The 25513-nt window shown below is 42.0% G+C and overlaps 1 protein-coding gene across 3 annotated transcripts in view; it reads right to left on the reverse strand.

Moving 5' to 3' along the window:
• Positions 1-25513, reverse strand: part of LOC106581230 (galactosylgalactosylxylosylprotein 3-beta-glucuronosyltransferase 1) — a 109573-nt gene that overhangs the window by 14720 nt on the left and 69340 nt on the right. For all 3 annotated transcript variants that reach the window (XM_014163149.2, XM_014163148.2, XM_014163150.2), the window contains exon 2: positions 19073-19324. The gene's annotated coding sequence lies outside the window, so the exon portion shown is untranslated. The remainder of the gene's footprint in view (positions 1-19072; positions 19325-25513) is intronic.

Genomic DNA, 25513 nt, shown 5'->3' on the forward strand with positions numbered 1-25513 from the left:
TACACTAGGTAGCAGTCCCAGCTCAATACCAGGTAGACTAGATAGCAGCCCCAGCTCACTACCAGGTAGACTAGATAGTAGTTCCAGCTCAATACCAGGTAGACTAGGTAGTAGTCCCAGCTCAATACCAGGTAGACTAGGTAGTAGTTCCACTCAATACCAGGTAGACTAGATAGCAGCCCCAGCTCACTACCAGGTAGACTAGGTAGTAGTCCCAGCTCAACACCAGGTAGACTAGGTAGTAGTCCCAGCTCAATACCAGGTAGACTAGGTAGTAGTCCCAGCTCAATACCAGGTACTCTAGGTAGTAGTCCCAGCTCAATACCAGGTAGACTAGGTAGTAGTCCCAGCTCAATACCAGGTAGACTAGGTAGCAGTCCCAGCTCAATACCAGCTAGACTAGGTAGCAGTCCCAGCTCAATACCTGGTAGACTAGATAGCAGCCCCAGCTCACTACCAGGTAGACTAGATAGTAGTTCCAGCTCAATACCAGGTAGACTAGGTAGTAGTCCCAGCTCAATACCAGGTAGACTAGGTAGTAGTCCCAGCTCAATACCAGGTAGACTAGATAGCAGCCCCAGCTCACTACCAGGTAGACTAGGTAGTAGTCCCAGCTCAATACCAGGTAGACTAGGTAGTAGTCCCAGCTCAATACCAGGTAGACTAGGTAGTAGTCCCAGCTCAATACCAGGTAGACTAGGTAGTAGTCCCAGCTCACTACCAGGTAGACTAGGTAGTAGTCCCAGCTCAATACCAGGTAGACTAGGTAGTAGTCCCAGCTCAATACCGGGTAGACTAGGTAGTAGTCCCAGCTCAATACCAGGTAGACTAGGTAGTAGTCCCAGCTCACTACCAGGTAGACTAGGTAGTAGTCCCAGCTCAATACCAGCTAGACTAGGTAGTAGTCCCAGCTCAATACCGGGTAGACTAGGTAGTAGTCCCAGCTCAATACCAGGTAGACTAGGTAGTAGTCCCAGCTCAATACCAGGTAGACTAGGTAGTAGTCCCAGCTCAATACCAGGTAGACTAGATAGCAGCCCCAGCTCAATACCAGGTAGACTAAGTAGTAGTTCCAGCTCAATACCAGGTAGACTAGATAGCAGCCCCAGCTCACTACCAGGAAAACTAGGTAGTAGTCCCAGCTCAATACCAGCTAGACTAGGTAGTAGTCCCAGCTCAATACCAGGTAGACTAGGTAGTAGTCCCAGCTCAATACCAGGTAGACTAGGTAGTAGTCCCAGCTCAATACTGGGTAGACTAGGTAGTAGTCCCAGCTCAATACCAGGTAGACTAGGTAGTAGTCCCAGCTCATTACCAGGTAGACTAGATAGTAGTCCCAGCTCAAAACCAGGTAGACTAGGAAGTAGTCCCAGCTCAATACCAGGTAGACTAGGAAGTAGTCCCAGCTCAATACCTGGTAAACTAGGTAGTAGTCCCAGCTCAATACCAGGGAGACTAGGTAGTAGTCCCAGTTTAATACCAGGTAGACTAGATAGTAGAACTGGGCAGAAGGTGCTGGTGTTTTTCTCTCCTCCCCCCACTATGGTGAACAGTAGAAATGGCACTGCTTAACAAATGTGAAAATTAAGGAATACAAATGTGTGTTTGATCTGGAGACTGCTAAAATCAATGTCTGACAGTGGCGCTCGACAGCGTTTCACATCAACAACTTCTAACCAGGCGTGAAGGGAGGAATGGAGGGAGTACCTGCTGCTGGTTAAGTAGCTAGATGTTAGTAATGCACAGTACTGTAGAGAGCAGCTGCACTGATTGGGAGGTACTGAACTACATAGCCTTTGACCCCACCCCTGATGACTGCAACAACAGGAAATGGGAGAGGAGCACACCACAAAACACATATTTCCATATTTTGTACCTACAGGGGGTGAGAATAAGGGAGGTGAGGTGCGAATGTACCATTTGAGGGTAGTAAAATTCCAATTTATGATAAGATACAGCTATTCACGTTGAGGTTACATAATTTAAACTCTACACAAGTCTGACACATCGTTATCTTCTCTCATCCCTTTTCCATGTCTCCGGTCTATATGAGAATGTACAGTATGTCACATTATACATCAGACTGTTAAACAGTCACCACTAGCCGGCCTCCACCCATCACCCTGCCCTGAAACTCAGACACTGTCACTAGCCGACTACCACCCAGTACTCTACCCTGCACCTTAGAGACTGCTGCCCTACATAGAGTTATTGAACACTAGTCAATTTAATCGTGTTTACATACTGTTTTACCCACTTTATATGTATATGCTGCATTCTAGTCATGGCTCATCCTATACAACTACTGCTGTACACCTTTTCTATTCACATACTGTCCATACTGTCTCTACATATCATTCATGTACATGTATATTATTTATATTCCGGATTTAGGTCCGGAAGCAAATTTCCTGCAATTTTATCAATTTTGCTCTGGGGTTTTGTACTGTGTATTTTTATATCGTATTCTCAACATACACTACCGGTCAAAAGTTTTAGAACACCTATTAATTCAAGGGTTTTTCTTTATTTTTACTATTTTCTACATTGTAGAATAATAGTGAAGACATCAAAACTATGAAATAACACATATGGAATCATGTAGTTACAAAAAAGTGTTAAACAAATCAAAATACATTTTATATTTGAGATTATTCAAATAGTCACCCTTTGCCTTGATGACAGCTTTGCACACTCTTGGCATTCTCTCAACCTGCATCACCTGGAATGCTTTTCCAACAGTCTTGAACGAGTTCCCACATATGCTGAGCACTTGTTAGCTGCTTTTCCTTCATGCTGCGGTCCGACTCATCCCAAACCATCTCAGTTTGGTTGAGGTCGGGGGCTTGTGGAGGCTAGGTCATCTGATGCACCACTCCATCACTCTCCTTCTTGGTAAAATAGCCCTTACACAGCCTGGAGGTGTATTGGGTCATTGTCCTGTTGAAAAACAAATGATAGCCCCACTAAGCCCAAATCAGATGGGATGGCATATCGCTGTAGAATGCTGTGGTAGCCATACTGGTTAAGTGTGCCTTGAATTCTAAATACATCACAGACAGTGTCACTGGCAAAGCACCATAACACCATAACACCTCCTCCTCCATGCTTTACGGTGGGAAATACACCTGCGGAGATCATCTGTTCACCCACATCGCGTCTCACAAAGACACAGCGGATGGAACCGAAAATCTGCAATTTGGACTCCAGACCAAAAGACAATTTTCCACAAGTCTAATGTCCAGCCCTCGTGTTTCTTGGCCAAAGCAAGTCTCTTCTTATTATTGGTGTCCTTTAGTAGTGGTTTCTTTGCAGCAATTCGACTATGACCATGATTCACACAGTCGCCTCTGAACAGTTGATGTTGAGATGTATTCTCTTACTTGAACTCTGTGAAGCATTTATTTGGGCTGCAATTTCTGAGGCTGGTAACTCTAATGAACTTATCCTCTGCAGCAGAGGTAACTCTGGGTCTTCCTTTCCTATGGCGGTCCTCATGAGAGCCAGTTTCATCATAGCGTTTGATGGTTTTTGTGACTGCACTTGAAGAAACTTTCAAAGTTCTTGAAATTTTCCATATTGACTGACCTTCATGTATTAAAGTAATGATGGAGTGTAATTTTGCTTATTTTGCTCTTTGCTTATTTGAGCTGTTCTTGCCATAATATGGACTTGGTATTTTACCAAATAGGGCTATCTTCTTTACCCCCCCCCCCACACACACACACCTTGTCACAACACAATGCATTAAGAAGGAAAGAAATTCCACAAATTAACTTTTAATAAGGCACACCTGTTAATTGAAGTGCATTCCAGCTGAGTACCTCATGAAGCTGGTTGAGAGAATTCCAAGAGTGTGCAAAGCTGTCATCAACGCAGAGGGTGGCTATTTAAATAATCTCAAATATAAAATATATTTTGATCTGTTTAACACTTTTTTGGTTACTACATGATTCCATATGTGTTATTTCATAGTTTTGATGTCTTCACTGTTATTCTACAATGTAGAAAATAGTAAAAATAAAGAAAAACTCTTGAATGAGTAGGTGTTCTAAAACATTTGACCAGTAGTGTAGCTCATTCCACAAATTATTGCATTTTAGTTACACTGTTTTAGACACACCACATATTTATTTCTACTACTGTTCATTGCATTTTAGTTACACTGTTTTAGACACACCACATATTTATTTATATATTGAATTCTTGTCAAGGCTCACTCTAAAGCAGTGTAAATCTATTTCTTTACATATCATTCCTAGTATTTCTTCTGTAAATTCATCCGGTGCATATACATTGCATTTGGATTACTGTTTTTATTTTATCTTTATTTAACTATTCAAGTCAGTTAAGAACAAATTCTTATTTACAATGACAGCCTACCTGGAAACAGTAGGTCATTGCCTTATTCAGGGGCAGAATTACAGATGTTTACCTTGTCAGCTCTGGGATTTGATCCAGCAAGCTTTCAGTTACTGTCCCAACTCTCTAACCACTAGGCTACCTCCCTCCCCTGTTACAGTGCTATTTGGGTTGTTAATTAGATTCGTTCTGACATTTCTTGATTTCTTGTTGTTCTTTCAGTTTTTTTATTGATTATTGTGTACCTGTTTGACATTTTACTGCATTGGTAGGAGCTAGTAACATAAGCATTTCACTGCATCCGCTATAACATCTGCTAAACTGTGAGACCAATACACTTGTATTTGATTTATATCCAAAATGGAATCAGCACCCTTCCCCCCCTCCCTCAATGACTCATTCTTACGAATCTGCAAGGACAGGGTAGATGAAAGCTTTATGGCAGAGACTCCTGTTGCCTATTGAAGGGTTACTGTACACTCCTGTTGCCTATTGGAGGGTTACTGTTGACTCCTATTGCCTATTGAAGGTTTACTGTTGACTCCTGTTGCCTATTGGATGGTTACTATACACTCTTGTTGCCTATTGGAGGGTTACTGTTGACTCCTGTTGCCTATTGGAGGGTTACTGTTGACTCCTGTTGCCTATTGGAGGGTTACTGTTGACTCCTGTTGCCTATTGGAGGATTACTGTAGACTCCTGTTGCATATTGGAGGGTTACTGTAGACTCCTGTTGCCTATTGGAGGGTTACTGTAGACTCCTGTTGCCTATTGGAGGGTTACTGTAGACTCCTGTTGCCTATTGGAGGGTTACTGTAGACTCCTGTTGCCTATTGGAGGGTTACTGTTGATTCCTGTTGCCTATTGGAGGCTTACTAAAGGGGCAACATTCCATGTTTGTAATCGAGCCTGCCTCTGACGTTTGAGATACCGTTGGCTCCCATCTGCTCATATTTCTGGGATACCAATAATAACACCATCTTTTTCTAGCCATTTCACCAGGGCATCATCTTGATGTACTCTCTATTCAGTTGGAGAGCCACAGAGGAGATACTTTGTACTTGTCTGTCAAATCATTCACTGTTACTTATTAATTTATTGGTGTCCTACCAACTGGCCAGGCCTTGGAACAGTTTTCAGTGACGTCTTGGGGACTTTCTAAGAGAGGGGCTGCGATCGGTCATTATCGATGTTCCTGTCACAGAACAAAAAATACCTTTGCCTGGAGGTGTCATTAAATTTTCATTCTGGATTTGTGAGGTATTGATTCACACTGCCTTAATTGCTTTAGAAATGACTGAGAATAGACAGCCTGGCTGAGTGGTTTCTACAATCTCTACTTTTCATTGTGTTCTCTATTGTGCTTGTATTGGATTCAGAGAAGCAGACAGAATGAATACAGGTATTGAAAACCAAGATGAGCCAGATACTGTATGAAAAAATTGATAACATTTTTATAAATAATAGGTTCCATAATGCAAGAACAAGCATTGTTTTTGTCCTGTGTGTGTGTGTGTGTGTGTGTGTGTGTGTGTGTGTGTGTGTGTGTGTGTGTGTGTGTGTGTGTGTGTGTGTGTGTGTGTGTGTGTGTGTGTGTGTGTGTGTATCCATTCATTCATGTGGGCGTACATGCAGTACTAGCCTAAGTGTTTGTGTTATAACTTCTAGGTACTCCATACAAAGAAATGGAAATACTGTAACATAATGAGCTACAGTAAATATAAGAAACTGAAGCACACCGAATTCTATTTACATTCTGTTTACTGTACATACATCTCAGATGCGTCCATTATAATTATAGCCTTCTCCATCTCCAGAGGGAGAGAGACCATACAGGAGAATAGGAGAAAACAACTTGGGCCTATAGAGTATCCTTGGAGCAGAGTATAAAGCCACCACATACTGGTCCAATGGCTATGATTCACAGAGAGTGACAGAGTCAAATAGGGCTTTGTCTATAGTCAACCAAGTGCCAACCAAGTCTGGGCAGATGTTGCACTGATGTCTTGGTAATGTGAAATTCAGAGCAAAGTGACTAAATTCTTCTCCCCCTCAAAATATACATTTTACAGAAATAACTCTATTTTGCAATGTTCTTTCATGGTTTATTATAAGAATGATACTTTCCCTATTGTAGGCTTATGCTGCAAGGAAGTGAGCAAGTTGACATGCAGTCAAAAATAATCCATCTCTGTGCCTAATGGGTGTGGGCACTCAAGACCGTCTCCTTTCCACGTACTGTTAAGGCAGCCCGTGTAGATTTACACTCCTTGCTTTGCTTAACACAAGGCTGGCACTCTGTCCACTTTAATGCTGCTTAATAACTTAATCAGTCCAAAAGAGCAGCGGGGAGTACACTTTCCCATTTGATGTAGATGAGAATGGCTGTTTAATTTTCTGGAAAAGTTAAGTAAGCCATTTTCAGCTGCGGGTTGCCCTTGATTGATGGCTGGGGTCCTGTCCAGAGTCGGCTGCCTCATCATTGATGAAAGATTTAGGCGCCCATTCCAAGGCAGGTTATTCTCTGTTGATAACCTCAGCCTGTCTACCACTTTCCTCTTGAATTGATGTGCAACAGCTCAGAACCTGAGATTAGGCACTCACACCTTGGGTAGGAAGCACACAGACATTCCCTAGGACCATGGGGACTGAAACTGAAACCTCGGGAAAAGGGTAAAGATCATGTCATGACATGTCTCATAGTGACCAATGTGTGGCGGTATACTAATATGATTAGGCAAACAAGTAAAAGGTCAAGACTTATGTCTCTTGTAGGAGATCTAGGACAGAAATAACATTTTCATTCTATTTTTTATTTTTATTTTTATTTCACCTTTATTTAACCAGGTAGGCCAGTTGAGAACAAGTTCTCATTTACAACTGCGACCTGGCCAATATAAAGCAAAGCTTTATGAGGGAGACTGCTTGCCATCGTTGTCCCACAGAGCACCACAATTCAGCGTGAAGAGTGAACAGTGACGTACAACCAAGCAGAATCTTTTCACAAAAATATCCATAGGCTTTATTCACCTAACACTGTATTCACTTCATCCATTCTTCCTTTTTTTGTCATTGTGCAATTATTTTATTTGGCTTGTGTGATACAGTAATACACCATCAGTTACACTGTATACTGCCTCGTTTTTTTAAATGCTGATTCTCAGTCCTAAAGTAATAGTATCTACAAAATGTGAGATGAATCTCATATAAATGGTTCATGAGCCATCAGCATTGTACTGAATGCTATCACAGCACATTTAGAAATGTATTGGGTGTCAGAATCTGACCTTTTGGTGAAAAACGGTAGATTGTACAATTGTTCAGTTCATTGCCATAATCATGAACCATTTAGAAGTAAATATAGTAAGGTCCCAGTGTTCAGTGTGGAACAGAGAAGTATGATTAATCTAGCCATAGATCAGGCCCACTCATAAACATAGACCAAGAGTTAGCACCAGGAGCCTCCTAGATATATTCATGAGTTAATTAAAGTTAGTATACTGTGTGGGAGTTTAGGCCAAAACTCCCCACCGTCCTCCACTCTCAGATGCCACAGCATGCCTTGGTGGTAGCTAATTCCCCTGATGGGGGAGAGATGATGAATTCTTCACATAAAGCCTTCTCAAGAGCCAAAGTCCCCAATTACTGTATATGCCTGTGTGGAGTGGAAAAATATATCATTATGAATCTGATCATCACTAATTAAACCAGAGGGAATTAATCCAAGGCTGAGGCAGCCAGCACATGATTTGTGTTGGGCTTGGAAAATAATTGGTAAAGGAATGATAAGGAGAGAGAATAACACCAGAATGGACTGAAACCATGAGCTGTGGCTGTGGCTGTGTTGTTAATAGCAACCTTTGTTAAATAGCAACACTCACATTGATGGTATTTATTGAATTACTGTAACACAATACGTATAAGGTAGTCTAACATGAACATCAAATAGCACTCAGCAGCTATTGTAAATGCCTTGACAACATTATGAGTCTGAATATCAACGATATCAATGATGACCATTATAAGGGGGATACGCTTTAACTGGACATTGATTTCAATGTAGACTTGCATTAGTGTGTTACCATATACATCATTTACCAGTCTACATGGGCACCATTTCTGTACATCACTGTTGTTTTCTTAGTTGCATAATTCATGAGACTGTTGGCATGACATGCTGTCATTCGCTTTTAACCTGTCACTAAAAGGCAGACCCCCGAAGTAAACAATTTTGTTATGGAGTTTTATTTAATAGATTTGGTAATTAGACAGAGAGCTAGCTTTTACTTGGTTCCTGCACACTTTTGCTTACTATATGAGAGTGATTCAGTTTGGTAATGCAGCCCGCAGGAATACATGTTGACCTTCATACACGCACTTGATTGGCTATCCCGGATTTAGAGTTGTGTGTTATGTTTGCACGTCTAGCTGCTGATTTTAGTCTAAATGAAAAGCTAGTATAAATTAATCTATCTTATTCAACTCAGAGTACTAAAAGCAGAATGATGTGGGGCATGGGCATGGCCTATCAAGCTACTTAATACTGAACATTACAGCTAAAGCTTTCTATATGCACAACAAGGCCACCCTGTATTTTGTTTAGTAAAGAAACATGACATGTTATTATACACAAAATAAACCATCTTATTTATTTATTTAACCTTTATTTAAGCAGGGAGTCCCATTGAGACCAAGGTCTCTTTTGCAAGGGAGCCCTGCAAAATGTCATGAATGTCACCTGACCATACTGAGTGACCTCTATATAAACCATTTTTATATCAATAAATGCCTAACCTCTCCTTATAGCACTGCAGGATAAAGAGAGATGTTTATTTTTATATATATTTAAAGTTTTGAAGGATGTATTTCAGGTAAACCTACTCCATCCAATTCATCATATGTAACTGACACAGTTTCAGCAATTAATAAACGGGTTGGTTGTTTAGCAAGAACATTGACACATGACCAACTATGGGACAAAACTGACAGGGTTTTATAAACTATATTTTGTCTCCAATATTCATCGAAAACATAAATACACTTACACAATGAGCACTTGTTGTCTCTCAAATACACTGTTGCAGTTGTTAGTTAGCTAGCTAGCAAATTTTAGCAATAATAACATAGACGTGACATCAGTCAAAACACCTCAAAACAAGACATGTTGTCAAGAACAAGATGAAACTAGCTGAAATGAGCCACCTACGATTCCCCACATGGCAGCTTCTTATCATTGTTGATATCTATCTGGCCATCCAGAATCATAACAACACATGGCCTTCTGGCCCATTGAAGTGCGTGTCGTTGTAGTGACGTTGTCAGCTAACCTGTCTAAAGATAGAGAATGTAGAGTTGAAGCATTTGCTCAGAAACTTCAAAGTGTACTCTGCACAGACTGGGATTTAAACATTTTGAGAAGACATGACATTTAAAACCCCTTGGTGAAATGCCAAATAAGTGTCACACTGGACATAACTATTAATTAAGTAGTCCTATTTGTTTAGTTCATCCAGAGGCCTAACTGAAAATGACTCGTCTTAAGTTTAAGTTCACTTCTTAACGAGGGGCCTCTGACATTTCAATGCTCGTCTCTCCATACTCCACTGTTTCTGCCATCTCAAATTACCGACTGGTTGGCATATTTTTGTCAGCCATTTTACCTCTGCTGTCCTTGTATATCAGTGGTGCGATCCAATATACAGAGTCACATTCCAAAGCGCTGGAGGGAACAGAAAAATGACACTCGCAGATCATTGTTGACACAGCATTTCTGCATCTGCTGATGCTACAGAACAGTATACTGTCACTGGCTCGGCTGGAAGATGACTTTGCAGAGAGACTCATCGTTGACTTTGATCACATGTCCTATTCTGGCTATTTCAACAAACTCAGAGGCTAATAATCTAGTCAGGATAATCTATTCTCGCCAGCCATCATCACATCTCGAGATAGCTATCTAATTTGAATGTCTGTAAATGAGACTAGGATCATCAGATACATACAGTAGAAGGAATAGAGCTAAACTAACTGAAGATAACGAAGAAGAATACACCCTTCCATAATATACTGTACCTCTCCAGTGGCACTGCCAGGCAGTGCAACCATGCCAACAATCCCCTTCTGGACCAGGTGGCTCTGAAATATCTGAGATGATTCCATAATAAAACCCTTTGTTTCCATGAACACTTTGTCTCCAACCCCTATCCCTCCAAGACCCTTGCCAGCTAGAGCATAGTGATAGGATCACACAATCAAGACAGCGGGACAATTGTTCCTTCAATCACACTGTCCATTACAGAGGTAATATCTGTCCTGTGGGAGCTGGGAGGCTGTAGTCTGTTTGGCCGGGAGTCTAAACCATGGTGCACCCAAGGGACCCAGTAGCACTAACGAGGACCCCAGGGGATGCAGAATTACCAGAGGAAATGGATCCAATTAAAATGCCCAGCCGTAAATTCCAGGGGAAGGAGGTTGAATATTTCCCTTTAATTAAGTTATTGGGGGTTATGGATGCTACCACGGCGACTGTAATCAGGTGCCGTCAGCGCTGCATTCAATCACACAATCCTTTATCCGCAGACCTGGGACTTTTTCCTCCGATTAGGCCTCCTGATTGGCAATTCAAAGGCTTTTTCCCCCCTACCCTGCATGGTTTGTCACACAAAAGTCACACAAATCCACTGATTTGGATTCTGACTTGATGTATGCCGTGTTTGAGATATTAATCCTATGTTACATTGAAATATGACCAATGCCACAGTGGCAATGTGTGATCATTGTGATTATTATGCAGTCACCCGTTTTCTTCATCAGATGCCATCTACAGTTTACATACACCTTAGCCAAATACATTTAAACTCTGTTTTTCACAATTCCTGACATTTTATCCTAGTAAAAATTCCCTGTCTTAGGTCAGTTAGGATAACCACTTTATTTTAAGAATGTGAAATGTCAGAATAATATTAGAGAGAAAGATTTATTTCAACTTGTATTTCTTTCATCGCAGTCCCAGTTGGTCAGAAGTTTACATACACTCAATTAGTATTTGGTAGCATTGCCTTTAAATTGTTTAACTTGGGTCAAACATTTCGGGTAGCCTTCCACAGGCTTCCCACAATAATTTGGGTGAATTTTGGCCCATTCCTCCTGACAGAGCTGGTGTAACTGAATAAGGTTTGTAGGCCTCCTTGCTCGCACACGCTTTTTCAGTTCTGCCCACACATTTTCTATAGGATTGAGGTCAGGGCTTTGCGATGGCCACTCCAATACCTTGACTTTGATGTCCTTAAGCCATTTTGCCAAAACTTTGGAAGTGTGGGGTCATTGCGTGCGGTCATTGTCCATTTGGAAGACCCATTTGCGACCAAGCTTTAACTTCCTGATTGATGTCTTGAGATGTTGCTTCCATATATCCAAATTTTTCCATCTTCATGACGTCATCTATTTTGTGAAGTGCACCAGTCCCTCCTACAGCAAAGCACCCCTACAACATAATGCTGCCACCCCCGTGCTTCATGGTTAGGATGGTGTTCTTCGGCTTGCAAGCCTCCCCTTTTTCCTCCAAACATAACGATGGTCATTATGGCCAAACAGTTCTATTTTTGCTTCATCAGACCAGAGGACATTTCTCCAAAAAGTACGATCTTTGTCCCCATGTGCAGTTGCAAACAGTAGTCTGCCTTTTTATGGTGGTTTTGGAGCAGTGGCTTCTTCCTTGCTGAGCGGCCTTTCAGGTTATGTCGATATAGGACTCGTTTTACTCTGGATATAGATACTTTTGTACCTGTTCCACCAGCATATTCACAAGGTCCTGTGCTGTTGTTCTGGGATTCATTTGCACTTTTCGCACCAAAGTACATTCATCTCTAGGAGACAGAACGCGTCTCCTTCCTGAGCAGTATGATGGCTGCGTGGTCCCATGGTGTTTATACTTGCGTTCTATTGTTTAGACAGATGAACATGGTACCTTCAGGCGTTTGGAAATTGCTCCCAAAGATGAACCAGACTTGTGGAGGTCTACAATTTTTTTTTCGGGGGTTTTGGCTGATTTCTTTAGATTTTCTCATGATGTCAAGAACAAAGAGGCACTGAGTTTGAAGGTAGGTCTTGAAATACATCCACAGGTACACCTCCAATTGACTCAAATGATGTCAATTAGCCTATCAGAAGCTTCTAAAGTCATGACATAATTTTCTGGAATTTTCCAAGCTGTTTAGTGGCACAGTCAACTTAGTGTATGTAAACTTCTGACCCACTGGAATTGTGATACAGTGAATTATAATTGAAATAATCTGTCTGTAAACAATTGTTGGAAAAATGACTTGTGTCATGCACAAAGTAGATGTCCTAACCGACTTGCCAAAACTATAGTTTGTTAACAAGAAATTTGTGGAGTGGTTGAAAAATGAGTTTTAATGATTCCAACCTAAGTGTATGTAAACCTCTGTCTTCAACTGTATATGTTATGTCTATGCATATACTGTACATGTCTGTCTGAGTAGGTGGGGGGTGAGTATAATAAGAGTTATATTCACTGAAAATGTTCCACTGTCAATTTCCCGTTAATCCTGGTCATAATCTGTTCCTGGATTGACACAAATGATACTGGCAAGCTTGCGTGACCCATCAGAATAAAGTTGCCTCTTTTAGCTTGATGAATGAATACATCTACTCTGAGTATATGGTTGACCCCATGGCCCTAACCTGTTAGACTAGAGTAATCATTCATGCTGTGGTATTGATTGAACTCAACCCATTGCAGACAAGTCAGTGCAAATCGTTCATACAGTTACAATAATGTAATAATGCTGTATGTTTAAGGGCATTATGTGGCCACTGACAGTATGCACTGTTTAAAGATTACAGCTGTGGATATGTTCTATTGCCCAGCTCAACCTTGTCTGGTGGGGAATGCAATAGTAGAATGCACACATTAGGCAGGGGAATGGCTTCTATTCTATCACAGGCTGCCTTATTGTGGTAAAGACCTTTACTCTGGGAATGAAAGGGGTCTGCTGCTGCTCAAGCATAGATTGTAATTCCTTCTCCAATTCACAGGGCTCTTACTGAAGGGCACATATTGATTTTACACATCTCAGGGCTAGAGGAGATTCAAGGTTTCTCCAGGCTCAACAATACACAGATCCCTGAGTTATGAGGAAGATCTCCGCGGCTCGAATTGATCGCATGCTGTTCCTCTCTGCCTCATAACCAGAACAATCGGTTTCCGTTCCTTGTAAGTGTATAGGCCTATGTGTATGTAGTGTACCTTAGTTTAACTTTACATTCCATATTCTTCATCCTAACTCTGACTCATTAATAATGTCACAGTTTGTTTTTTATTCCAATAGATACAATACATTACAGTCACAGTACACCTGTAACAGTCCATTTGAATTGGAAAAAAAGCAACGCATGGTATGTGGTAATTGGTTTCCAACCCTACTGTGTTATATAAGTTTAGTAATCACTTGGGGCCCAAGAGCCAATCCCTTGTTTTCAAACAGCATAAACTGTAGCATAGTGGCCATATGTTGAGCCAGAAAATGTAGCAGCTGAAATGAGATTGCCTTAGCGGGGATTGTTACTGCTGTATTGCCGCAGGGCGCACTGCACTGCTGCCGAAAAGTTGGGCATCCATCTCCCCCGGTCGGCCCCTACGGAGATGCAGAAAATCTGTGAGTTTGTGTTTCAGATGTGGCTGACTGTTTCCATCCCTCCCCCTTCTGACTGGCCCTGAGGTGTGATGGTGGGCTGTGAGGCTGTGATCTGCTACAGTGTGATTAAGTCTCTTCATGCAGCAGGTCCATGAGATCTCACAGGCAGCGCCTCACAGCACAGTGCCTCAGCAGAGGACTAGTTATCTCATCTTCCAGGGCTCACACTGTGCAGGTAGTATAGCATACTGCCAGCCAACTAGTTTTGGGGTAAATCCATGCAGCACCGCCTCACATAAAGTAGACTGAACATGCTCACACCTTATTTGGTTAATCTTGATTTATACTGTTTATGGAGGAGTATGCATATTCAGACACATTAGTTTGAGCATAATTACTTTCCATACGTGTTATTTGCATAGCTAAATCCATAACATGCTATGACCATGTACATACTGTATGTGACATGATGGTATAGTGCCTTCAGAAAGTACTCACACCCCTTGACTTTTTTCACATTTTGTTGTGTGACAGCCTGAATTTAAAATGAATTAAATAGAGATTTTTCAATGCCTCTCAAAGAAGGGCACCTATTGGTAGATGGGTAAAAAATAAGTTATTAATTATACTGTGGATAATGTATTAATGCACCTAGTTCCTACAAAGATACAGGCGTCTATCCTAACTCAGTTGCCGGAGAGGAAAGAAACCGCACAGGGATTTCACCATGAGGCCAATGGTGACTTTAAAACAGTTTGAGTTTAATGGCTGTGATAAGAGAAAACTGAGGATGTTAGTCCACAATAACCTAGATGACAGAGTGAAAAGAAGGAAGCCTGTACAGAATATGCATCCTGTTTGAATAAAGGCACTAAAGTAAAACTGCAAGAAATGTGGCAACGAAATTAATCTTATGTCCTGAATACAAAGCATTATGTTTCGGGCAAATCCAACACATCACTGAGTACCACTCTACATATTTTAAAGCATTGTGTTGGCTGCATCATGTTATGGGTATGCTTGTCATCGTCAAGGAATAGGGAGTTTTTTTTTTAATCAAAATAATCGGAATAGAGCTAAGCACAGGCAAAATCTTAGAAGAAAATCTGGTTCAGTCTGCTATCCAACAGACACTGGGAGACAAATTCACCTTTCAGCAGGACAATAACCTAAAACACAAGGCCAAATATACAGTACACTGGAGTTGCGTACCAAGACAACATTGAATGTTCCTTAGTGGCCTAGTTACAGTTTTGACTAAATCGACTTGAAAGTCTATGGCAAGACTTGAAAATGGCTGTTTAGCAATGATCAACAAACAACTTGACAGAGCTTCAATACTTTTTTAAAGAATAATGTGCAAATATTGTACAATCCAGGTGTGCAAAGCTCTTAGAGACTTACCTAGTAAGACTCCCAGCTGTAGTCGCTGTCAAAGGTGAGTCTAATATGTACTGATTCAAGGGTGTGAATAGTTATGTAAATTAGATATTTCTGCATTACATTTTCAATAAATGTTCTAACATTTCTAAAAACATGTTTTTGGGGTATTGTGTGTAGATGGGTGAGAAAGAAATAATGAATTCAGGCTGTAACACAAAAAAATATGGAATAAGTCAAGGGGTATGAATACTTACTATCCCCACATAAAAAGGATCTCTCCCAAGACCTGAGCGGCAGCACTCTAAAGAATTCTCCAGGTTCTAAATAATACTGTAATAATTGTTGTTTGGCCATTGATAATAAAAAGTGCATATGTTGAAATGCATAAATCTGCTCATGTATTGTAAGGGAATTTACTGGAAATTACTAAATGGCATGAGTGCACAATTCAGCCTTCAAACTACTGGAAACAAAGTTTGCTGGATGTTATGTGCGGTCAGAGAGTGGGTAGGTCATTATAAACACACAGTACATCACTTTTGATGGAAATGCCAAAGAAAGTGTCAACCAATCCATGCGTTTCCATTTCTCGTCCAAATAAATTTGCAATGTGTGACAGACCATGTGCCACTCTTGCCATAAGAAATAGCAATATAAAGTGTTTTCATGGCTTAAAAATGACTAGTTCAGTTGTTTGTTTGGAGCTTTAGTCTCCATCTCCTGAACTTAAATTGATGCTTGAGAAAATAACCATCATGTATTCACTATAATGTAGGTGGCAAAACCCTCTTAATTAATATGATGATTAAAGTACATTACTTCTCATATCTTTGATATGTATTTTTGCATGTTTTCCTGCTATTAAAGCCAGAGTTCTTAATCGGTGACCCCCGCCTCTGTAAAAAGCTGGATGCAAGGACTGACCATCCATGAGATCAAAATGATTGTTTTTACCATGTTTTGAGTGTCACGTTTGTCGTAGGAAGGAGCGGACCAAAGTGCATCGTGTGTGTGTCGTTCCACATTTTATTTTCACTGTGAAACTATACAATACATACACAATAAACTAAACGAACCAAAACAACAAACCGTGACGCAGAGTAGAAACATACACTAACTCAAAACCAATCTCCCACAAACCCAGGTGGGAAAAACACCTAAGTATGATCTCCAATTAGAGAAAACAAGGACCAGCTGCCTCTAATTGGAGATCATCCCAAACAAATTCCAACATAGAAATACAAAACTAGAACTTAACAACATAGAAAAACTAAACTAGAATACCCCCCGTCACGCCCTGACCTACTCTACCATAGAAAATAACATCTTTCTATGGTCAGGACGTGACATTGAGGCTATAAAGTGTTTGTTAACATTAAAGATGCGGTTGTGGAAAAGTTCATGGACGTATATTTTCCCCGATCACAGAGAGAAATACAATGAAAGCTTTTGGGGGCTGAGTTCTCACTCAATAATTTATGTTCCAATTTCTTATTCTACAAAAACCTCTGTCTCTGGGGTGTTTATCATCCAGGCCTAGAGAGAAACTCTGCATACTCCAGCAGAATGAGAAGTGCTGTTGTATCTGACAGCAATTCTGCTGGGGTGGATGTGGCCTAACCTAGGGAAAAATCTAAGTATGTACAGTATTTGTGTTGAGGAGATATCATGCTGTACTATTTGAGACTTTAGAAGCAGCATTATAAAGGGGTAGCCCTCAAAAATCCCCAAAACCAGCTACCAATATATGAGTGGTGAGGAATGGCTATGCTAGCCATCTGTATTCTTGTCATTGCGGAGGTAATACCCTTCGAGTAATGTCACGATACTCAATTATTTTGTTGTCCTTCTTTAAACCATGATTATTTATTTAACAGGATTTACCCCCACATGCTTTGGTCAGATCGGGACAGAAGCAGAGATAGTAGAGTTCAGTGGTCTCCAGGTCTGCTGTTGTATTTCTGCAGTTAATTAATAAGAAGGGTTGCAGGCTGGGCTGCCAGGAAGCTGCACCCCTCACTCCCCTACTCTCTCTCTCTCTATCTGCTGTGACACAGTGGGGGCGGATGTGTGTCTGTGGTCCTCCACAGAGCTGGAAAGGACATCCTCTCAGTTTAATTCAGCCTAACCCCGGTCTCCCGGTGCTCTAGGACTCAGTGTGTGTGTGACAGCTCTCTCTCTCTCTCTCTCTCTCTCTCTCTCTCTCTCTCTCTCTCTCTCTTTTCATTTGAATCTGACAGTAGCAGTAATGATTATTTCAGCATCTCATTTCACTGGGCCCACAGATTGGCAGAGCTAAGCTAGCCCTCACAGCAGTCAATCTATGATGGGAGACTATCTGATTGGTTGGTCTGAACTAATTGAACTCCCACCTATTTGAGGAATGAGAATGTAATTTATTGCACAACACAGACAATATGTTCTTTGCCTAGAATGGAATGTACCTACTGTTGTAAAGATATTAAAACACTACTGTGCTTTTCCATTACAGTGTAATTACTTTAGAAATCACAATGATCTAATCCAGAGCAAACAACACTCAACAGGAAGTCACATAGGTTTTGTGTGTGTAATAACACAGGAGACAAGACAACAATGAAAAAACTAAAACACATTGATTGCACCATGAGGAACAATACATCCGATATCCCATTGTACCCTTTGTTTCTATCAATGAAGATCTCACCTAACAGCAATAGTAGTTGTCTCCCAGGGTACTGTGGTAAAATTATTTTATGTACATTTTGTAGACAGCGTGCTGACCAGACTTATTTCAGCATTGTTTGTTTGTATCCGGCAAGGCAGAGGGAGAATGAGGAATACATTCATCTGGCCCAAGGCTTTTAAGTCGAGAAGCACAATAGACGACAGGCAGCACCCACAGGTGTTTCCCTCTGCCAGCTTGTTCACTCCTCTCTCCCTCCTTCCACCTCTGAAGTTTATTTCTCCTGCTTTTCCATCACAATCACCTACAACTTCCTTCTTCCTCCCAGACCTCCTTTTCCTCTCCCCTCTCAAGCCGACATCTACCTATTCAACTCGGAGGTATCTGGCTGTAATAATACGCTATCAGGGTCGGGGGCTCACAGATGGTTGAAATAAGTGGATCTGTCAGATCATTTCACCCCTGTCGTTTTCCTAATCCCTCCATCCCCTGTAGAAATGGAATAGTGCACAGAGAGGAGGGGCCAGAGGTATCCCTGTTTGAACCTACATCATCCCCCTTATCATGTCCCCTGATATAGGCATGATTGTGTCATCACTTTTAAATTTAGCTGAAAATGCAAATAAATAATTCAGCAGTGCGTTTGTTCATCTGCTATGAAACAAAACAGAGGGCAACACGACACAGGGCAGCACGAGCCTGACAATTTCTGCTCAGTGTGTGATACACATACAGTAGTTTATGTTGGGATAAGAAATGGCACACCTACTGGCAGGCCTCTGGCCCCGTAATGGCTGCCGCCTGATATACAATTCATTGCCTTTTTTATAGGAAACTCTGTGTTGAAGGAAATAGTTGTGCTCCGTTTTGGCTAGAGACAGTGCATTCCCTACATACAGTACTTTTGCTCCATTGGAAAATGACCAATGCCTGTGGCCAGAATGGCAGCTTTACCTCTGGTGAGAAAATAAGATTCATGTCAACATAGAGCACTGAAGATACTCACAATCAACAGTGTTCTGCCCCGTCTGCAGCAAGCAAGGATCTCGTCAGTTTTTTTCTAGTGTGGTCTGCTAGTAACCCTGGCCTCTTAAGTCCTCATACATCCCTTAATTGGACAAACTTGGAGAGCGGTGGTGATGGGCACTGTGGCTGGTGACGAAGAGGAGTGGAACTTTGGCTCTGGAGTGTAGCAGGGCTTGCAGGACGGCCGGTGGTATCCAAACCATGTGCACTGTCACGTTGTAAGTGCAGGCTCCTACAGAAACATGAAGGGAAAGCAGGGAGTATTAGAATGGCCCTTCTCATTATAAAACAATGGGTCTTATTGAAGGGGTGGTATGATGACGCTTCAGTGGGCAGGGGTTGGGAACGACATAGCTGCCATTGTGTGTATGTTTTCCTCAAATGATGTAGAGATACATTTTAGTTCACAGACATGCATGCAATGAGGACTATTTACATAGTTTGTCATGTGGGTGTGGCTAGAGAACAGTGCCCATGTACAGTTATTCAGGACCCAAGTGGATATTGGCTTTGACATTTTGAAGTGGAAGTGCTGATTGTCAACCAACTTCTATGAATTTATTCTTGGATAAATCATTTATTGGTTTGTTTCACCAAGGACAGGAAAACAGAATCCCGACGGGACGTTTACAGGACAAACCCACAGAAAAAGCCAAGCCATCCAAATAGAAATCTGACAAGATATTCAGACTATTATCTATAAATAGCTCTTCCTCTGAGTGTCGCCCCTGGGGAGCAACATTGAAGATGTCCATTTCTGAAAAACAAGACTAACACGCCAGCTGCACTTCTGCCCGATTCTCAGCAATTTCTTCACACGCAAGGGATGCTACCCATCCCTTTTTATTATTAATGAGAGCTGCTCTGTATTTTGCGCCAGCCACAGTATTATTTCTGCTGTGTTTGTCCGGAGGCAGTCACTGCTACAGAGGATGGTTGAATGATGCCGCATGTGAAAAATAAGGGTGGCTGAAAACCAACACAATTATAGCTTATTGACAAGACAAACAACAGAGGCCGTGCAATGACATGCTGTTGTTATAACCCTGATCTAAATCCAATAAAATAAGATTACTTATACTAACCCAATTGATCTCAACCATGACCAAAATATCATTTGTTTTCATCCAGCTAGCTAATTCCCAAACACGTAGCTTGACTCAAGGTCCTCCAATGGCAGGAGAACAACATACACTGTTACTACTCACTGATGTATGCTATTTCCCATTCAAATTCTGATACTCATAAATACAACATTGATAACACAGCACTCAGTGAATTAAAAAAGACGCTGAATGAAGTCAAGATGGTCATCTATGTGGCTTTCCTAAGCTTATTCAAAATGTGGTGAACAGTGACAACCAGGTGGTGGTACTCCCGCTATGGTCCTGTTCACCTCAGCTGACCACTCTGACCACTCTCTCTGTTCCTCCAGTCTCCCTGCTGACAGAGACAAATGAACTGCACAGACCCACCGTGGTACGGATGAATCAACACCCTACCCATGGTGACCACTAACTTTTTTTTTATAGGCCTAATTCCAAACATTGATGATATCAGTTGCCAACTCAGATGACAGAAAAAGAATGAGACTCAATAGGCGTAGCCCTATATAATAGAACATTCTAAATATGTTTCTTCTGCAAGACCATTGTGATCCACAGGGATCTGTGGGCTTGTTTTTGCTTTGCGACAAAAGCTGTAATTATGTAGAAAAAAATCCATGACTTCAAACAGTCTGGAAGTGTAGCTGGTATTAGCCCATGGGGTCCACTCCATTTGAATTCAGACTCTACCTGATGTTGCTGCAGGGAGCGGTCTAGAGGACAAAGCACACCAGAGCTTTCTGGCCCTGGGTAAAATGAACACCAACTGCACAGAACTCTGGGACGGAACACTGTGTGATCTTGCACACAGGTCTGTCTCAAACAGTTACTTCCTCTCACCATCTCCATGGTAACCACTTTCAACCTTTGATGGGTATGGTCTCTGGAGGTTTTTGGAGGATTTCCTAAGTCCCTGTCTTCAGAATGGCACACAGATCATCCTGCCCTTCTCAAAGCTGCTCATGCGGATCGTACCTCGCTCTGTATGGAACAGTCACACAAGCCTTCTAAGGCATACGGACACACTTAATGTCATCGGCTTTCATAGGAGAGACCCTGTGGACCAGAATGTATATAGTAGGAGTTTATTCAGTGAGTGGAAAATGCAACGGTGATGAATAACAAAGGCTGATGTCTATTGAATCTCTGATGCAGGGGTAAAGTGATGCCTGAGATAATGATAGGGGTGGCCCATGCTGAAGACATCTGTCATTCAAGTGAATTTGGGTGGGTTTGTAATGAAAGATAATTAATCCCGCCTTTGAGCATCGGCTCTATTATTAATTCAGGCGTGCCCATGCTGAGTAAATGCTTCTTTATTCTCGCATAAGTGGTCAATATTAATAATGCACAAAGGGCCAAGTTCAGCATCAGTCTTTGCAAAGTTCTTGCGTTCGCAAAACGAAAAGGTTTCGTTAGACCATCAATGGTAATTGGAGGTGCTGTGGGCTTGGGTTTCTGTGATGGGGAGGGACGTACAGATGTAGGATCTTAATCTGATCATCCTGTTGCAGGATAACTTTTCCTGCTATATCAAACTGGCTCAAATTAAGATCCTACATCTGTAATCGGAGGTCCTGTGGGCTTGGGTTTCTGTGGTAGGGAGGGAGGTAGTGGCTTGATCGATCCATAGGATAGCTGAGGGTAGGCACCAGGCAGCTCGTCCTCTATCTGACAGCTCTCTGTGGAGGTTAAGAGAGAGGCTCCAGCATTGCTGTCCTCTCACACACACTGGACAATCATCCAAGTTGAGGGTCGCCTCTGCTCAGGGCCTGAGCTACACACAGACCCATCCAATTAAATTAAATCATAATTACAGTAACGATTGAGTTGGATGGAAGCTGGTTCTAATTATCTCCACTACTGTCATTTAAAGATGCTTTTAATTATTACTTGTAAATTATACGACTTGATTCACATTAGCGCCTCAATTGAAATGTCTATGGTTTATAGCGTAATGTCATAATCATGAGGAAATTTTAAGAATGTTAAGTGTATGAACCAAGATTGTTTGTACACCATCTCCCAATGAAGATATATTTTTTTCTGCTCTACATGACATTTTAAAGAGCGATCACGCTATGTTTTCTTTCTTCATTAAGGCTGTGGTGAACGGCCGCCTGTGCATTCTTTGCCTTGTTTATGATTTACTGAAGAAAATAAGAAATCTGTACTGAGCTCCCCAACCAGACCAGCCATGGTTGCCATGGTGACATGTTAACTCTCGCTGTCATCTTTACGCTGTCATTGGGAATGCTTCTCAGCCAGAGGTTTAACCACAACAACCATTTACCGTCTAACTGATTGTCTTCATCATCACTGGACCCCCCATGTTAGCTTGTGGCGGATAGGAAAGGCAGAGGGCAACAGCACTGTTTTCATGTGTGAAAATTCAAAAGGACAATGCCTCTAATCTCTGGGGAGTCTTTTTCCCTGGCACCTCATGTAATGCCATTTGGTTTTGAGATGGCCGGTGATTGCTTACAGGCACAGATTATCTCACCTTATGCACTGTGGAGAATTGGAACAGTGAGGATCTGATTGAGGGCAGACCCATTCAGAGGATGAGCACATTCGTCATTTATGGCCACTATGTAAAAGAAAAACAACATGAACTGAACATGTAAGTCCAGTTTCCCTATCATGCCTTGGGCTGTGTTACTCCTATACAGCACAATACAGTGTCTGTATAGAATACAAAATAATTTCATGGAGAATTATGAATTGGAGGAACGATGAGGTGAATACTAAAAGTCCAATGCATGCCCCTCATGCACGTTCATGTCGATGCCCGTACTCATACTCAAAGGACAGTGGACTTGGTTTGTCTGATGATGTTTCCTCCACTTTATCAGCACTTTATCAGCTGCGGTCATCCCCCTCTTCAAAGGGGGGGACACTCTTGACCCAAACTGCTACAGATATATATCTATCCTACCCTGCCTCTCTAAAGTCTTCGAAAGCCAAGTCAACAAACAGATTACCGACAATTTCGAATCCCACCGCACCTTCTCCGCTATGCAATCTGGTTTCAGAGCTGGTCATGGCTGCACCTCAGCCACGCTCAAGGTCCTAAACGATATCTTAACCGCCATCGATAAGAAACAATACTGTGCAGCCGTATTCATCGACCTGGCCAAGGCTTTTGACTCTGTCAATCACCACATCCTCATCGGCAGACTCAACAGCCTTGGTTTCTCAAATGATTGCCTCGCCTGGTTCACCAACTACTTCTCTGATAGAGTTCAGTGTGTGAAATCGGAGGGCCTGTTGTTCGGGCCTCTGGCAGTCTCTATGGGGGTGCCACAGGGTTCAATTCTTGGGCCGACTATTTTCTCTGTATACATCAATGATGTCGCTCTTGCTGCTGGTGAGTCTCTGATCCACCTCTACGCAGACGACACCATTCTGTATACTTCTGGCCCTTCTTTGGACACTGTGTTAACTACCCTCCAGACGAGCTTCAATGCCATACAACTCTCCTTCCGTGGCCTCCAACTGCTCTTAAATACAAGTAAAACTAAATGCATGCTCTTCAACCGATCGCTGCCCGCACCTGCCCGCCCATCCAGCATCACTACTCTGGATGGTTCTGACTTAGAATATGTGGACAACTACAAATACCTAGGTGTCTGGTTAGACTGTAAACTCTCCTTCCAGACTCACATCAAACATCTCCAATCCAAAGTTAAATCTAGAATTGGCTTCCTATTTCGCATCAAAGCATCTTTCACTCATGCTGCCAAACATACCCTCGTAAAACTGACCATCCTACTGATCCTCGACTTCGGCGATGTAATTTACAAAATAGCCTCCAATACCCTACTCAATAAATTGGATGCAGTCTATCACAGTGCCATTCGTTTTGTCACCAAAGCCCCATATACTACCCATCACTGCGACCTGTACGTTCTCGTTGGCTGGCCCTCGCTTCATACTCGTCGCCAAACCCACTGGCTCCAGGTCATCTACAAGACCCTGCTAGGTAAAGTGCCCCCTTATCTCAGCTCGCTGGTCACCATAGCAGCACCCACCTGTAGCACGCGCTCCAGCAGGTATTTCTCTCTGGTCACCCCCAAAGCCAATTCCTCCTTCGGCCGCCTCTCCTTCCAGTTCTCTGCTGCCAATGACTGGAACGAACTACAAAAATCTCTAAAACTGGAAACACTTATCTCCCTCACTAGCTTTAAGCACAGATCTCCCTCACTAGCAGCTCACAGATTACTGCACCTGTACATAGCCCATCTATAATTTAGCCCAAACAACTACCACTTCCCCTACTGTATTTATTTATTTATTTTGCTCCTTTGCACCCCATTATTTCTATTTCTACTTTGCACTTTCTTCCACTGCAAATCTACCATTCGAGTGTTTTACTTGCTATATTGTATTTACCTCGCCACCATGGCCTTTTTTGCCTTTACCTCCCTTATCTCACCTAATTTGCTCACTTTGTATATAGACTTATTTTTCTACTATATTATTGACTGTATGTTTGTTTTACTCCATCTGTAGCTCTGTGTTGTTGTATGTGTCAAACTGCTTTGCTTTATCTTGGCCAGGTCGCAATTGTAAATGAGAACTTGTTCTCAACTTGCCTACCTGGTTAAATAAAGGTGAAATAAAAAATAAAAAATAAAACTTGTCAGGGTTGTTGGGTCCAGCCCTATGACCACTAATATGTGAAAATGAATCAATTTATCTGCCGCTGACCATGCCAAAATCTCCTCAAAGTCCCAGATTAGAGAGAGGCTGCTATTAAACCTCCCCAACTGTGGGTACAGCGATGGCAGGCAGGGAGAGAGGTAGGCAAGCAGTGAGGCAGGCAGGGAGGGAGAGAGGCAGGTAGGGAAGCAGGCAGGCAGGGCCTGGTATTAGCAACACCAAACACGCTCCCTTCAGGAGGTTGGCAAGTAGTCAGGCCATGGCTCTAACCAACTCCCATTCCCTGCTCTCCTCTCTCACCCAGTCCTCCTCAGAGAGGGCTCAGGTTCTGCCAAAGACAGAGGACAGGAGAAGGTTGTGGCATTACAGAAATCCCCTCACCCCACACATGCACACATGCACACACACACACCCACCTATTCCCTTCCTCGTCTCCTCTTCTGTAAAAAGATATGCTGATCTGCGTATAGAAATCCAAGCCCAAGGCAGAACAGTTGAGTGGTACAGTATAGCGGTAGACAGGATCCTACTGCAGATGCTCCTTAGGGTGTAAATAAATAATAGCTCCTGGATGTACTGTATGCAGTGCTTGCTTTAGGAAGAAGGTCAACTACTCTTGAATATTATACAAAATGACCAACACAATATCT

The sequence above is a fragment of the Salmo salar genome, chromosome ssa20 (assembly GCF_905237065.1).
Source record: "Salmo salar chromosome ssa20, Ssal_v3.1, whole genome shotgun sequence".
Lineage (NCBI taxonomy): Eukaryota > Metazoa > Chordata > Actinopteri > Salmoniformes > Salmonidae > Salmo > Salmo salar.